This window comes from Monodon monoceros, unplaced genomic scaffold (genome assembly GCF_005190385.1).
Source record: "Monodon monoceros isolate NGI ecotype Baffin Bay Population unplaced genomic scaffold, NGI_Narwhal_1 Super_Scaffold_11, whole genome shotgun sequence".
In the NCBI taxonomy this organism is placed as follows: domain Eukaryota; kingdom Metazoa; phylum Chordata; class Mammalia; order Artiodactyla; family Monodontidae; genus Monodon; species Monodon monoceros.
This window is the reverse complement of record NW_021703767.1, coordinates 59,266,163-59,281,729: the sequence shown is the minus strand read 5'-3', so window position 1 is coordinate 59,281,729 and position 15,567 is coordinate 59,266,163. Positions and strand designations below refer to the sequence as shown.

The following is a 15,567-nucleotide window of genomic DNA, read 5'->3' as shown; positions in this document are numbered from 1 at the left end:
CAGACCCAAATTTGGCCAGAGGATCAAGACTAACATCACCAGCAGTGGGACAGACTGGTATAACATAGCCTCCTAATGTGGTGCAGCATCATTTCTCCTAGTGTGCGCCGAGAAGGCAAGGCTTGAGTCGGAGAAACATCTGACTGATTCAAGTTGAGGGTCATCCTAGTGAGTGAAAAGTCAATGCTTCTTTAAGACTGTCAAGGACACACAGCCAGGGGAGGAAGGAGGAAATGTTCCACACCGAAGGAGAACAATGAGATAATGAATGGGTGTTCCTGGAGAGGAATGAGGAAAAAGAGATGATGGGACAATTGGAGAAATTTGAATGCGGTCAGTAGATTGGAGGCTGGTGTTGTGTTGACATTGATTTTCCAGAATGGAAAGGTGGTACCACAGAAGAATGTTCCTGTTTTGTGAAAGTAGACAGGGAGTATTTAGGAGTCATGGGTCATGATGCCAGAAAAAAAGACTCTCTCTCTCTCATATATACATGTATGTATATATACACACTTACACACATATATTTGCACACAGACATATATACACATATAAGCAAATAAAAATTATATATATTTCTCAATAAATATATTTATAAATATACACATATATACACATATACATAGATACATATGTGTGCTAGAGTCCCTAATATTAGCCTAAATAATAGAGCCCTTAGGGGAATAATCACGGAATGAATTGATAACTTCTAATATTTTCCCCATCTTTACTTGTTGTCATTTGGATCACATGCTCACAAAACATCATGGATCCATTCTACCTCCTCAGAGTCCCTGAAATACCCCTCTTTGGTTGTCATGTTAGAATGAAAAGCTATGACACTACTCTAGTCTTTCATTTATCTCAATATCTCAACGATCAGTCAAAGCCACGAAGAACATTGATTCACACAGCAAGTATTCAAGGAGCACTTACCATGTGCCAGCCTCTGTTCAGGTTCTTGGGCACATCAGTGAACAAGAGGTAAGATCCCCTGCTCTTACGGTGCTTCTTCGTTAGGTGGTGATGTATGTGACACAAGGACAATGGTCTTCTGGTTGGTACCAGGTCACTCAGTTGAGACCATGCCACAACAGTGTTGAGACAGACTGTGTTCATTCTGAATGAAAGGGAAAACTGTTCATACTGTGGTACAGGCAAAACATTTGCACCAAACCAGGAAACCTCGAGAAACTCTTTTGTAACATAACCAAGTTTCCTTGGTGACCTGCATGGGCTGCACCACCTCTTCTCTTTCACACTGGGGGAATGCACATGACCTTCAAAACAGTCAGATGCTTCTCAGCACCAGCTGTCCCCTGAGCAGAGCCACATGCTCTGGTGTGTCTGAGGCAAATACATGTTTTCTGGGATGAAAATCAGAACACTATGGCTTCCTCGTTGTAACTTCCAAATACATGGGCACAGGAGAGATGAGCACAAACCTTTACAAGTGCTTGGTCACTTCTGTCTTGACCTGAGGGTGGCTCTGACAGGTCCTGCTACTGGGGCTTAATGTGCTACCAAGTAAGGAGAAGGAGCACATCTATGCCTTGGGCCCTGGACAGAGATTGGCAGTGCCAGAATGCTGCTTCTTCTCAGGGTCAGCTTTGGTAGGAGCTTGGGCCTTGCCCTTGAGCCTGGCCTCCCCCTGACCCAGCCTGCCGTTGGTTTAGCCAGCCTTCCTCTGCATGAGAAATGCACGTTAGGGAGATTGCAGCAGGGGAGACGGGTGCTGGGTGAGAGACTCAGCTAAAGGCTTCTTTACCACAGTGTAGACATTGTGGTTTTGTTGGAATCACATCCAGCTTAATGTGCATTTGGTTTTATGAAAAACCCAGGGCCATTTGCCCAGAAGTGAAATGAGTTGACCCAGCTCAGCCACAAATGATATTTTGGCTAGAGATAAGCTCCTGTAGGGAAGGGGAAAAACCTCCCTTCTCTAACTTTAAAGGCTCTCGAGGGTTTGGTGTGGTAAAAGAGGAAGAACACTGGACACCTGGGTTCTGCTGCTACTCTGCCACCAATGAGCTATGTGACCGAAGGCCGGCCAGTTTGCCTCGCTGTGCCTCAGTTTCCTCACCTCTAAAATGGGTGGTGGTAAGGAAATGATGACCTCTCAAAGCCCTTCCAGCTCAAACATTCTATGATTCTACACAGGACTGTCTACAAAATTTGCGGGGCCCAGTGCAAAATGAAAATGCAGGGCCTCTTGCTGAAACTTATTAAGAATTTCAAGACAGCAACAGCCCAACACGAAGCCAAGCACAGGGCCCTTTTAAGCACGGGACCCTGCATGCCTGACCAGATAGCTCACTCAGTAAGCTGTCCTTGATTCTACAGGTGGCCCCTCACTACCCTTTTTTGATCACATATGATAGAGCATCTGCTTAATATCGTGAGAAAAATATGGGCTTTGCAGTTAGAAAGACTTGGTCTTTACCAGAAACTAACACAACATTGAAAATCAACTATACTTCAATTAAAAAAAAAAAGAAAGACTTGGTCTTTAATCTTGGCCCTATATACTAGTGTGTGACCTAGGGTTCCTCACCGAATTGCCTCTTGCCTCAATTTCCTTGTGTGTAAAACAGATGCATCACACCCACCCAGCAGGAAGATTGTGAGCACGTGTTGGGATTCAGTAAACAGCATCACCAGTGTTTGAAGGTACCGTTATGCACATTAAACTGAATTCCATCTGAACGAGGGTTTCATGAAGCTGTTGTTTTTTAAGGCAAGGTCATGTGCTGCTAGAGAGACTGTCAGATTCAAAACAGACTTTCTTTTTGCCAAAAAAAAGTCACGAGTGGTTTTTTTTACAGTAACTGCATCTGTGGTGTTCTGCTCCTGGACCACACACTCTACGATTTAGGAAGTCATTCCATTCCCAACTGTAAATTATCTCTTGGGCCTGTTACTCTTTTCACTTAGCTCCCATCCTTCCACTCATTTTCCCTACTATTCAGGACTGCATATGGCTTTTGAGAAAACCATTTGAGTTTCACATTTGTTTCACGGCTATTCTTGTTCTCATTTGCTTTTACTTCACATGTATCCACACGTGCAGTTTTCCCCTAATCTCCCTCCTGAGGTCTCTCTCTGTGTTAATACACTGGAAGCAGAAGTCAGCTTCCACTGGGGGAGGAAATATCATTCATTCACACATCCATCCCTTGGTTCATTCACTCACTCATTATTTTTGAGCACTTACTGATAAATTATGACCTTTGAGAAGCTTAAAAACTGATGGGAGAGACAAATGAGTGAAACTTGAAATACAAGGTAAATACTTTTATAAAGGTTGCAGGGCCTGGGCGGGGCAGGGTGGGGGAGTAGGACCCCCATGAGTTCAGTTTTCACCTGGGTAAGCCAGAGAAGGAAACATTTGAACTGGGTCTTGAAGGCTAAGGAGCTTCCCAGGAAAAGATGTGCCCATCTGACAGGAACCCTGGGGCCTCACTGCTGCTTTGCCACCCCTTCGCTTGTCTCTTGTCATCTCCCTGACACATTTGTTTCAGGATTGTCCTCATGTAACTCCAGCTTCACAAACTGGGCACACCTGGGCACAGGGTTTCCCCTCCTGCTCTGGTGGATAAGAAAGTGTGGAGGTGAGGCCCCTCCACCCTCCTCTTTGCCTTAGTCATGTGATTCCTCACTCCTCCCACTTTCTTTCCTTCTCTCTTGGAGGAAGAGGTCTTTTCTCCTTCCAAAGCCAGCCCTTCCGCCGAGACTCCAATCCTATCCCACCTCCTCTAAGACTTTGCTTATTACATTTTCTGTCTCATAGCTTCCAAATCTCCTACTTTCGAGCTCCTTTCCCTCTGTCAACAAACAAGTTCCAGTCTCAGGCACAATCTAAAAACAAACACAACCTTTCTGAACCCTGCTATGCCCTTAAGCTATTGTGGTACCGACGGCCTTCCTCTCACTGACACACTTGTTGAGGAAATCGGTTTCTTCTATCTTAGCCATTACATTCTCACTGCTCCTTCACTCCATACCTCCTAGCAGTCTGGCTTTCAGGCCCTCTACCCCACGAGTCTCATCCTCAAAAGGCAGCAGACCACCACATCAATATACCCACTGGCCTATCTCCAGCCCTCATTCTTACTGTTCCTGCAGTGTTGAAGCCCTTGAAATGCTACTCCACGGCACTGTGCCCCCCTTCCCCTTCTCCCGCCCGCCTCCCTCACCAGCCCCTCTCCTCTCCTCTTGTCACAGACCCCACCCCTCCGTCTCCCTGTATTGCCCCTTGGCCTCAACTATATGACTGACTCCCAAATTCCGTCACTGGGCTCTCCCGCTTGTCTAAGCCTCATGCTCATCTTTCCAACTGTCTCTGTTATATTTCTATTGAGGTGGCTCATTGACACTCAACTGCTGCACTCATTATCCTTTCCCCCAAAACTTTATATTTCAGTAAGTGATGCTGTCATCATCCCAGCACCCAGAGTCAGGATCTGAATATTATTTATTCATACTCCTCTCTCTCCCTTGTCTCATTTCGAGTTACCAAATCCTGTACCCCATCCTTTGGAAATCGTTCCTGACATCTTTGTTATTATCAAAGCGATGGCTTTACCCCACCCTTGGACTACTGTGGTTTCCTGATAATGCACCTCCATTCTTTCCTGACCCAGGTGAATTAATCTTTCTAAAGCTTCCCCATGATGGGTTGCAATCCCCTTCCTTTCTGTAAACACTTACACCTGTCTCTGGATATGAACTATTTTTTTCTTATTGGAGTATAATTGCTTTACAGTGTTGTGTTAGTTTCTGCTGTACAGCAAAGTGAATCAGCTAGACATATACATATATCCCCTCCATTTTGGATTTCCTTCCATTTAGGTCACCACAGAGCATTGAGTAGAGTTCCTTGTGCTATACAGTAGGTTCTCATTAGTTACCTATTTTGTACATAATAGTGTATATATGTCAATTCCAATCTCCCAATTCATCCCACTCTATGTCTGTGTCTCTATTTCTGCTTTTCAAATAGGTTCATCTGTACCATTTTCCTAGATTCCATATATATGCGTTAATATACGACATTTGTTTTTTCTCTCTGACTTACTTCACTCTGTATGACAGTCTCTAGGTCCATCCACATCTCTGCAAATGGCACAATTTCGTTCCTTCTTATGGCTGAGTAATATTCCATTGTATAGGCAGAACAGTCTTTGACATAAACCGCAGCAAGATCTTTTTTGACCCACCTCCTAGAGTAATGAAAATAAAAACAAAAATAAACAAATGGGACCTAATTAAACTTTAAACCTTTTGCACAGCAAAGGAAACCATAAACAAGAAAAAAGACAGCCCTGAGAATGGGAGAAAATATCTGCAAACAAAGCAACTGGCAAGGGATTAATCTCAAAAATATACAAGCAGCTCATGCAGCTCAATATTAAAAAAACAAACAACCCAATCAGAAAATGGGCGGAAGACCTAAACAGACATTTCTCCAAAGAAGACACACAGATGGCCAAGAGGCACATGAAAAGATGCTCAACATCACTAATTATTAGAGAAATGCAAATCAAAACTACAATGAATTATCACCTCACACTGGTCAGAATGGCCATCATCAAAAAAATCTACAAGCAACAAATGCTGGAGACAGTGTGGAGAAAAGGGAACCCTCCTGCACTGTTGGTGGGAACTGAGTATTTTTTAAACGACCTCTGATTTTTTCTATTCAACAAATTCTTGATTAGTGCCTAGTATGTGCAAGTCCCTTGGTGAGGAGCTTTAGAAAGAGGAAGATAGAGTCTCTGCCTTCAAGGAGCAGAATCCAACTTTAAGAGAAGACCATTGGGAATAAGATGGAGAATGAGGAGAACTAGAAAAGAAGAGAAAAAAAGCAAAGATGCTTTCAGAAGGAAGAGATCATAGTGTGTGTGCATGTGAGTAAGTGTGTGTCTAGAGTTGTGAAAACTAGAGGTGGTGTTTAGCAAGATTTTAATTGGGAGAAATGAGAATAGATGCTTTCAGGGGAAGAAAATTTCAACTGTGGTGTAAAGATGGGAAATTACCATGCGTGTTTGGAAAATGGTGAGTAAACCAGATTTGCTGAAGCATAGAAGTCTAGTGGGGTCTAGTCTAATTTTATCTACTTGATAAATATGGAAATCCATGTATTCCTTTAGGAAATATAGAGTAAATGTTATAACTCAGGACTTTGGCTTGTGCTTACATAAACATCTATTTGAGTGCTGTGTATATTTGGTGAGACACACACACACACACACACACACACACACACACTGTGTTGGGTAGTGTGGATATAGAGACCTTGCTCTTGAGAAACTCACTCTCTTGAGAGGAGGGGATAATTGCAGCTCTGGGTGGTAAACACCATTAGTACTGGTAGTAAAGATGTGTGCAGTGCCTCTGGCAGCCAGAGGCAGGGAAGGAAATTATGCTGGCATAGGTTGTAAGGAAAACTATACAGATAGATACCATTTGATTTAGGCTTTCAAGAATAAGTAGAGGGCTTCCCTGGTGGCACAATGGTTAAGAATCTGCCTGCCAATGCAGGGGGCATGGGTTCGAGCCCTGGTCTGGGAAGATCCCACATGCTGCAGAGCAACTAAGCCCGTGTGCCACAACTACTGAGCCTGTGCTCTAGAGACCATGAGCCACAACTACTGAGCCCATGTGCCACAATTACTGAGCCCATGCGCCACAACTACTGAAGCCCATGCGCCTAGAGCCCGTGCTCCACAGCAAGAGAAGCCACCGCCATAAGAAGCCCACGCACTGCAACTAAGAGCAGCCCCTGCTCACCGCAAATAGAGAAAGCCTGAGCTCAGCAACGAAGACCCAACCCTGGGGTAGAGTATGACAGTCCTAGATAGAAGTGGCAAGAAATGAGGTTGGAAAGATAGATTGGTGTTAATTTGTGAAAAGTCTTAAATGCCATATAATATAATGGAGGTTTCTAGGAAGATAAGAGTTTTATTTTTATTCATTTAATTGGTCTCCTTTTATTCAATGGTACTCATTTATAGTATAGTTCAATAAAAAGCAATAATGCTTACAAGTGACAAAGGAACATTTTCTTTATGAAATTCTAAAACTAAGCTTTGAGGTTAGCTGAACAAAAATTTTCTTATGGAAAAGAGTTTATTCCTATGTATTCCTTCCTTGATTACCAGCTAAATTCTTCTGCCCCCTCCAACTCCTCCACCTCCACCCCCACCGCCACCCAAGTCACCCAGGGTTATCCACTGAGCTTTCTGGCTGAGCTGAGCCATGAAGTACAAGGGCTGAGCTCTGGGTAAAGGTGGACCAGGTCCCTCAGAGACTATAACCAGGAACTGACCACTTGTTTAGCTTACAGCTAGGTATGGGTTCTCAGGAAAGACTGGCTCTGGTCCAGGACTAATACATGATGTTTGTGGACAGAAGTCAGGGGATCACTTTTTCTAAGCCATATTCATGTTGGAAAAAATGAGTACATATTAGCATTACTTAATTCAATACTTTCCCCCCACACTCTTGCATTATGAATTCCTGCCCAACTCCCAGAATTGGGTTTTATCACCACTTCATGATCAGGAGGTTGATAATTCGCCAGAAATCACTCAGGAAACACAGGACCTCCTAAGTCTAGTTTCAACCTTCTCAACTAAGGTATCTGCCCAGAAATTATCTTCCAAAGTATAGGGGATAAAGAATGTTATAGGGCAGACCCTTCATTCAGATAAAGCAAGGCTGATACCAAAGACACTATACTAGTGGTGTTCAAAACTCTGAGCTCAGAGGACATTTCCAAATACTGGAATTTTCTATGGCACACCTAAAGGAATTAAATGGAACCCATTGTCATCATCATACTACAGTGGCATTTGTACATCAAAGTAAAAAAGATACAATCTGGGGAGACCTTCAAGATGGCGCAGGAGTAAGACGCGGAGATCACCTTCCTCCCCACAAATACACGAGAAATACATCTACATGTGGAACAACTCCTACAGAACACCTACTGAACGCTGGCAGAAGACCTCAGACTTCCCAAAAGGCAAGAAACTCCCCATGTACCTGGCTGTGTGGCTGACATGGTCTTAGTGCTCCAGCCGGGTGTCAGGCCTGTGCTTCTGAGGTGGGAGAGCAGAGTTCAGGACGTTGGTCCACCAGAGACCGCCCAGCTCCACGTAATATCAAACGGCAAAAGCTCTCCCAGAGATCTCCATCTCAATGCTAAGACCCAACTCCACTCAACAACCAGCAAGCTACAGTGCTGGACACCCTATGCCAAACAACTAGCAAGACAGGAACACAACCCCACCCATTAGCAGAGAGGCTGTCTAAAATCACAATAAGGTCACAGACACTCCCAAACACACCACTGGATGCGGTCCTGTGCACCAGAAAGACAAGATCCAGCCTCATCCACCAGAACACAGGCACTAGTCCCCTCCACCAGGAAGCCTACACAACCCACTGAACCAACCTTAGCCACTGGGGGTAGACACCAAAAACAACGGGAACTACGAACCTGTGAAAAAGAGACCCCAAACGCAGGAAGTAAAGCAAAATGAGAAGACAGAGAAAATCACAGCAGATGAAGGAGCAAGGTGAAAACCCAGCAGACCTAAAAAATGAAGAGGAAACTGGCAGTCTACCTGAAAAAGAATTCAGAGTAATGATAGTAAAGATGATCCAAAAATTTGTAAATAGAATTGAGAAAATACAAGAAACGTTTAACAAGGACCTAGAAAACTAAGGAGCAAATAAGCAATGAGGAACAACACAATAAATGAAATTAAAAATTCTCTAGAAGGAATCAATAGCACAATAACTGAGGCAGAAGAACGGATAAGTGACCTGGAAGATAAAATAGTGGAAATAACTACAGCAGAGCAGAATAAACAAAAAAGAATGAAAAGAATTGAGGACAGTCTTAGAGACCTCTGGGACAACATTAAAAGCACCAACATTCGAATTATAGGGGTTCCAGAAGAAGAAGAGAAAAAGAAAGGGACTGAGAAAACATTTGAACAGATTATAGTTGAAAACTTCCCTAATATGGGAAAGGAAATAGTCAATCAAGTCTAGGAAGCACAGAAAGTCCCATACAGGAAGGATCCAAGGAGAAACATGCCAAGACACATATTAATCAAACTATCAAAAATTAAATACAAAGAACAAATATTAAAAGCAGCAAGGAAAAGCAACAAATAACATGCAAGGGAATCCCCATAAGGTTAACAGCTGATCTTTCAGCAGAAACTGCAAGCCAGAAGGGAGTGGCAGGACATATTTAAACTGTTGAAAGGGAAAAACCTACAACCAAGAATACTCTACCCAGCAAGGATCTCATTCAGATTCGATGGAGAAATTAAAACTTTTACAGACAAGCAAAAGCTAAGAGAATTCAGCACCACCAAACTAGCTTTATAACAAATGCTAAAGGAACTTCTCTATGTAGGAAACACAAGAGAAGGAAAAGACCTACAATAACGAACCCAAAACAATTAAGAAAATGGTAATAGGAACATACATATTGATAATTACCTTAAAGGTAAATGTATTAAATGTTCCCACCAAACGACAAAGACTGGTTGAATGGATACAAAAACAAGACCCGCATATATGCTGTCTACAAGAGACATGCTTCAGACCTAGGGACACATACAGACTGATAGTGAGGGGATGGAAAAAGATATTCCATGCAAATGGAAATAAAAAGAAAGATGGAGTAGCAATTCTCATATCAGACAAAACAGACTTTAAAATAAAGACTATTACAAGAGACAAAGAAGAACACTACATAATGATCAAAGGATCAGTCCAAGAATAAGATATAACAATTGTAAATATTTATGCACCCAACATAGGAGCACCTCAATACATAAGGAAAATGCTAACAGCCATAAAAGGGGAAATCGACAGTAACACAATCATACTAGGGGACTTTAACACACCACTTTCACCAATGGACAGATCATCAAAATGAAAATAAATAAGGAAACACAAGCTTTAAATGATACACGAAACAAGATGGACTTGATATTTATAGGACATTCCATCCAAAAACAACAGAGTACACTTTCTTCTCAAGTGCTCATGGAACATTCTCCAGGATAGATCATATCTTGGGTCACAAATCAAGCTATGATAAACTTAAGAAAATTGAAATCGTATCAAGTATCTTTTCTGACCACAATGCTATGAGACTAGATATCAATTACAGGAAAAAAAACTGTAAAAAAAAAACTGTAAAAACTGCAAACACATGGAGGATAAACAATACACTACTTAACAATCAAGAGATCAATGAAGAAATCAAAGAGGAAATCAAAAACTACCTAGAAACAAATGACAATGAAAACACGACGACCTAAAATCTGTGGGATGCAGCAAAAGCTGTTCTAAGAGGGAAGTTTATAGCAATACAATCCTACCTCAAGAAACAAGAAACATCTCAAATAAACAACCTAACCTTACACTTAAAGCAATTAGAGAAAGAAGAACAAAAAAACCCCAAAGTTAACAGAAGGAAAGAAATCATAACAATCAGATCAGAAATAAATGAAAAAGAAATGAAGGAAACGATAGCAAAGATCAATAAAACTAAAAGCTGGTTCTTTGAGAAGATAAACAAAATTGATAAACCATTAGCCAGACTCATCAAGAAAAAAGAGAGAAGACTCAAATCAATAGAATTAGAAATGAAAAAGGAGAAGTAACAACTGACACTGCAGAAATACAAAGGATCATGAGAGATTACTACCTAAGCAACTCTATGCCAATAAAATGGACAACCTGGAAGAAATGGACAAATTCTTAGAAAAGCACAACCTTCCAAGACTGAACCAGGAAGAAATAGAAAATATAAACAGACCAATCACAAGCACTGAAATTGAAGCTGTGATTAAAAATCTTCCAACCAACAAAAGCCCAGGACCAGATGGCTTCACAGGCAAATTCCATCAAACTTAGAGAAGAGCTAACACCTATCCTTCTCAAACTCTTCCAAAATATAGCAGAGGGAGGACACTTCCAAACTCATTCTACGAGGCCACCATCACCCTGATACCAAAACCAGACAAAGATGTCACAAAAAAGAAAACTACAGACCAACATCTCTGATGAATATAGATGCAAAAATCCTCAACAAAATACTAGCAAACAGAATCCAACAGCACATTAAAATGATCATATACCCAGATCAGGTGGGGTTTATCCCAGGAATGCAAGGATTCTTCAATATACACAAATCAATCAATGTGATACACCATATTAACAAACTGAAGGAAAAAAACCATATGATCATCTCAATAGATGCAGAAAAAGCTTTCGACCCAATTCAACACCCATTTATGATAAAAACCCTCCAGAAAGTAGGCATAGAGGGAACATACCTCAACATGATAAAGGCCATATATGACAAACCCACAGCCAACATCACTCTCAATGTTGAAAAACTGAAACCATTTCCTCTAAGATCAGGAACAAGACAAGGTTGTCCACTCTCACCACTATTATTCAACATAGTTTTGGAAGTTTTAGCCACAACAGTCAGAGAAGAAAAAGAAATAAAAGGAATCCAAATCAGAAAAGAAGAAGTAAAGCTGTCACTATTTGCAGATGACATGATACTATACCTAGAGAATCCTAAAGATGCTACCAGAAAACTACTAGAGCTAATCAATGAATTTGGTAAAGTTGCAGGATACAAAATTAATGCACAGAAATCTCTTGCATTCCTATACACTAATGATGAAAAATCTGCAAGGGAAATTAAGGAAACTCTCCCATTTACCACTGCAACAAAAAGAATAAAATACCTAGGAATAAACCTACCTAAGGAGACAAAAGACCTGTATGCAGAAAACTATAAGACACTCATGAAAGAAATTAAAGATGATACAAACAGATGGAGAGATATACCATGTTCTTGGATTGGAAGAATCAACATTGTGAAAATGACTCTACTACCTAAAGCAATCTACAGATTCAATGCAATCCCTTACAAAATACCAATGGCATTTTTCACAGAACTAGAACAAAAAAATTCACAATTTGTATGGAAACACAAAAGACCCCAAATAGCTAAAGCAATCTTGAGAAAGAAAAATGGAGCTGGAGGGATCAGGCTCCCTGACTTCAGAGTATATTACAAAGCTGCAGTAATCAAGACAGTATAGTACTGGCACAAAAACAGAAATATAGATCAATGGAACAGGATAGAAAGCCCAGAGATAAACCCATGCACATATGGTCACCTTATTGTTGATAAAGGAGGCAAGAATATACAATGGAAAAAAGACAGCCTCTTCAATAAGTGGTGCTGGGAAAACTGGACAGCTACATGTAAAAGAATGAAATTAGAACAACACTCCCTAACACCATACACAAAAATAAACTCAAAATTGATTAAAGACCTAACTGTAAGGCCAGATACTATCAAACTCTTAGAGGAAAACATAGGCAGAACATTCTATGATATAAATCACAGCAAGATCCTTTTTGACCCACCTCCTAGAGAAATGGAAATAAAAACAAAAATAAACAAATAGGACCTAATGAAACTTAAAGCCTTTTGCACAGCAAAGGAAACCATAAATAAGATGAAAAGACAACACTGAGAATGGGAGAAAATATTTGCAAATGAAGCAACTGACAAAGGATTAATCTCCAAAATTTACAAGCAGCTCATGCAGCTCAATATCAAAAAAACAAACAACCCAATTGAAAAATAGGCAGAAGACCTAAACAGACATTTCTCCAAAGAAGATATACAGATTGCCAACAAACACATGAAAGAATGCTCAACATCACTAATCATTAGAGAAATGCAAATCAAAACTACAATGAGGTATCACCTCACACTGGTCAGAATGGCCATCATCAAAAAATCTACAAACAATAAATGCTGGAGAGGGTGTGGAGAAAACGGAACCATCTTGCACTGTTGGTGGGAATGTAAATTGATACAGCCACTATGGAAGTTCCTTAAAAACCTAAAAATAGAACTACCATACGACCCAGCAATCCCACTACTGGGCATATACCCTGAGAAAACCATAATTCAAAAAGAGTCATGTACCACAATGTTCATTGCAGCTCTATTTACAATAGCCAGGACATGGAAGCAACCTAAGTGTCCATCATCGGATGAATAGATAAAGAAGATGTGGCACATATATACAATGGAATATTACTCAGCCATAAAAAGAAACAAAATTGAGTTATTTGTAGTGAGGTGGATGAACCTAGAGTCTGTCATACAGAGTGAAGTAAGTCAGAAAGAGAAAAACAAAGACCGTGTGCTAATACATATATATGGAATCTAAAAAAAATTTTTAAACAAATGGTTCTGAAGAACCTAGGGGCAGGACAGGAATAAAGACACAGACGCAGAGAATGGACTTGAGGACACAGGGAGGGGGAAGCGTAAGCTGGGGCGAAGAGAGAGAGTGGCATGGACTTATATATACTACCAAATGTAAAATAAATAGCTAGTGGGAAGCAGCCGCATAGCACAGGGAGATCAACTCAGTGCTTTGTGACCACCTAGAGGGGTGTGATAGGGAGGGTGGAAGGGAGGTGCAAGAGGGAGGAGATATGGTGATAAATGTATATGTATAGGTGATTCACTTTGTTATACAGCAGAAACTAACACACCATTGTAAAGCAACTATACTCCAATAAAGAAGTTAAAAAAAAGAAAAAGAAAGAAGAGTCATGTACCACAATGTTTATTGCAACTCTATTTACAATAGCCAGGATGTGGAAGCAACCTAAGTGTACATCGACAGAGGAATGGATAAAGATGTGGCACATATATACAATGGAATATTACTCAGCCATAAAAAGGAATGAAATTGAGTTAATTGTAGTGAGGTGGTTGGACCTAGAGACTGTCATACAGAGTGAAGTAAGTCAGAAAGAGAAAAATAAATACTATATTTATCCACATATATATGGAATCTATATATGTATATAGTGTATATGTATATAGTGTATACATATATACACTAATATGTATAAAATGGATAACTAATAAGAACCTGCTGTATAAAAAAATAAAATAAAATTCAAAAATTCAAATAAAAAAAAAAAGAAGAAATATTTTAGCCGTGTTTTGCTGTGTATTACTAACTCTGCCCTACCCGCAACTCTCATTTCCTTTAGTTGTAGAGTCTCTTGTGACTGCTTCTCTACATGTGACTGCTCCTTTTTTTTAAACGTCAGTGCTTCTGTGATGTTTCCCCACCTCCTGTTAACATGTCTATTTATTCATTCTTAAAGCCACAAGCGTTCACAAAATGCTAGCTGATCAATTGAAACTTATTGTTTATTCCTTTAGTATTATAGAGAGGAGATATGGGGATATATGTGTATGTATAGCTGTTTCACTTTGTTATAAAGCAGAAACTAACACACCATTGTAAAGCAATTATACTCTAATAAATGTGTTAAAAAAAAAAAGATACAATCTGTGTCACCCGAGAGAAAGGTCACAATTACTTAATTAATTTAATAGAATTCTATTTATTTATTTATTTATGGCCACGTTGGGTCTTTGTTGCTGCATGAGGGCTTTCTCTAGTTGTGGCGAGTGCGGGCTACTCTTTGTTGCGGTGTGTGGGCCTCTCAGTGCAGTGGCTTCTCTTGTTGCAGAGCATGGGCTCTAGGCGCATGGGCTTTAGTAGTTGTGGCACATGGGCTCAGCAGTTGTGGCTCGGAGGCTTCAGAGCACAGGCTCAGTAGTCGTGGCACACGGGCTTGGTTGCTCCGCATGTGGGAACCACACGGGCATATGGGATCTTCCCGGACCAGAGCTCGAACCCGTGTCCCCTGCATTGGCAGGCGGATGCTTAACCACTGCACCACCAGGGAAGTCCAACAATTAAAAAGTGAGACAATTCTCCCACTATTTTGCTCAGGAAGAGCAAAATGCTGTAGTATACGCTGCAGGTTAGGATTTCCAGATAAAATACAGGGCACCCCGTTAACTCTGAATTTTAGTTAGTGAATTTTTTTTAGTGTAAGTCTTTGTCCTACGCTAAATTCACTTATCTGAAATTTAAATTTAACTGTGCATCCTCTATTTCTATTTGCTCAATCTGGCAACACTACCCCAGAGAGCGTGTGAATCTCATTTATTCAGTCAGCATCTGTGCCCATGGGGTAAACAGCTTGCCTCTCTGGATATGACTGTTGTTAAGGGCCCCTTGACTCAAGACAACTACATCAGCTAGTGTTCAACTGAAGAAATCATGATCTGCTTTCATGCTGGAGGGGGTGAAAGATTATCTGAGATGGACTTACTAAGAGATGTTGGTCTCTGATGCGGGAACTTTCTTAAGCACTTTTTTCATTTGACATATTAACTGAGCATCTGAACTGTTCTAGGCATTTAGGTCAGAACGAGGAACTGAATAGCTTCTTGTTAGAACAAGGAACTAAACATTCCTGTTCTTGTGATGCCTACATGCTCATGGGGGGAGATTTTCCATGCCAATTTTAATATCCTTCATTTTTATTCTAGAGTTGACCTGAGTTAGACGTGACTCCATGTCCTGGCTTTATCACACTTGAGTACCT

General features: G+C 40.7%; 1 protein-coding gene across 4 annotated transcripts in view; it reads right to left on the bottom strand.

Moving 5' to 3' along the window:
- Positions 1-5,129, bottom strand: part of BOC (BOC cell adhesion associated, oncogene regulated) — a 244,718-nt gene extending 239,589 nt beyond the window's left edge. For all 4 annotated transcript variants that reach the window (XM_029215119.1, XM_029215124.1, XM_029215125.1 and 1 more), the window contains exons 1-2: positions 5,078-5,129; positions 937-1,120 (exon numbers count right to left, since the gene is read on the bottom strand). The gene's annotated coding sequence lies outside the window, so the exon portion shown is untranslated. The remainder of the gene's footprint in view (positions 1-936; positions 1,121-5,077) is intronic.
- Positions 5,130-15,567: the final 10,438 nt, after the last annotated feature.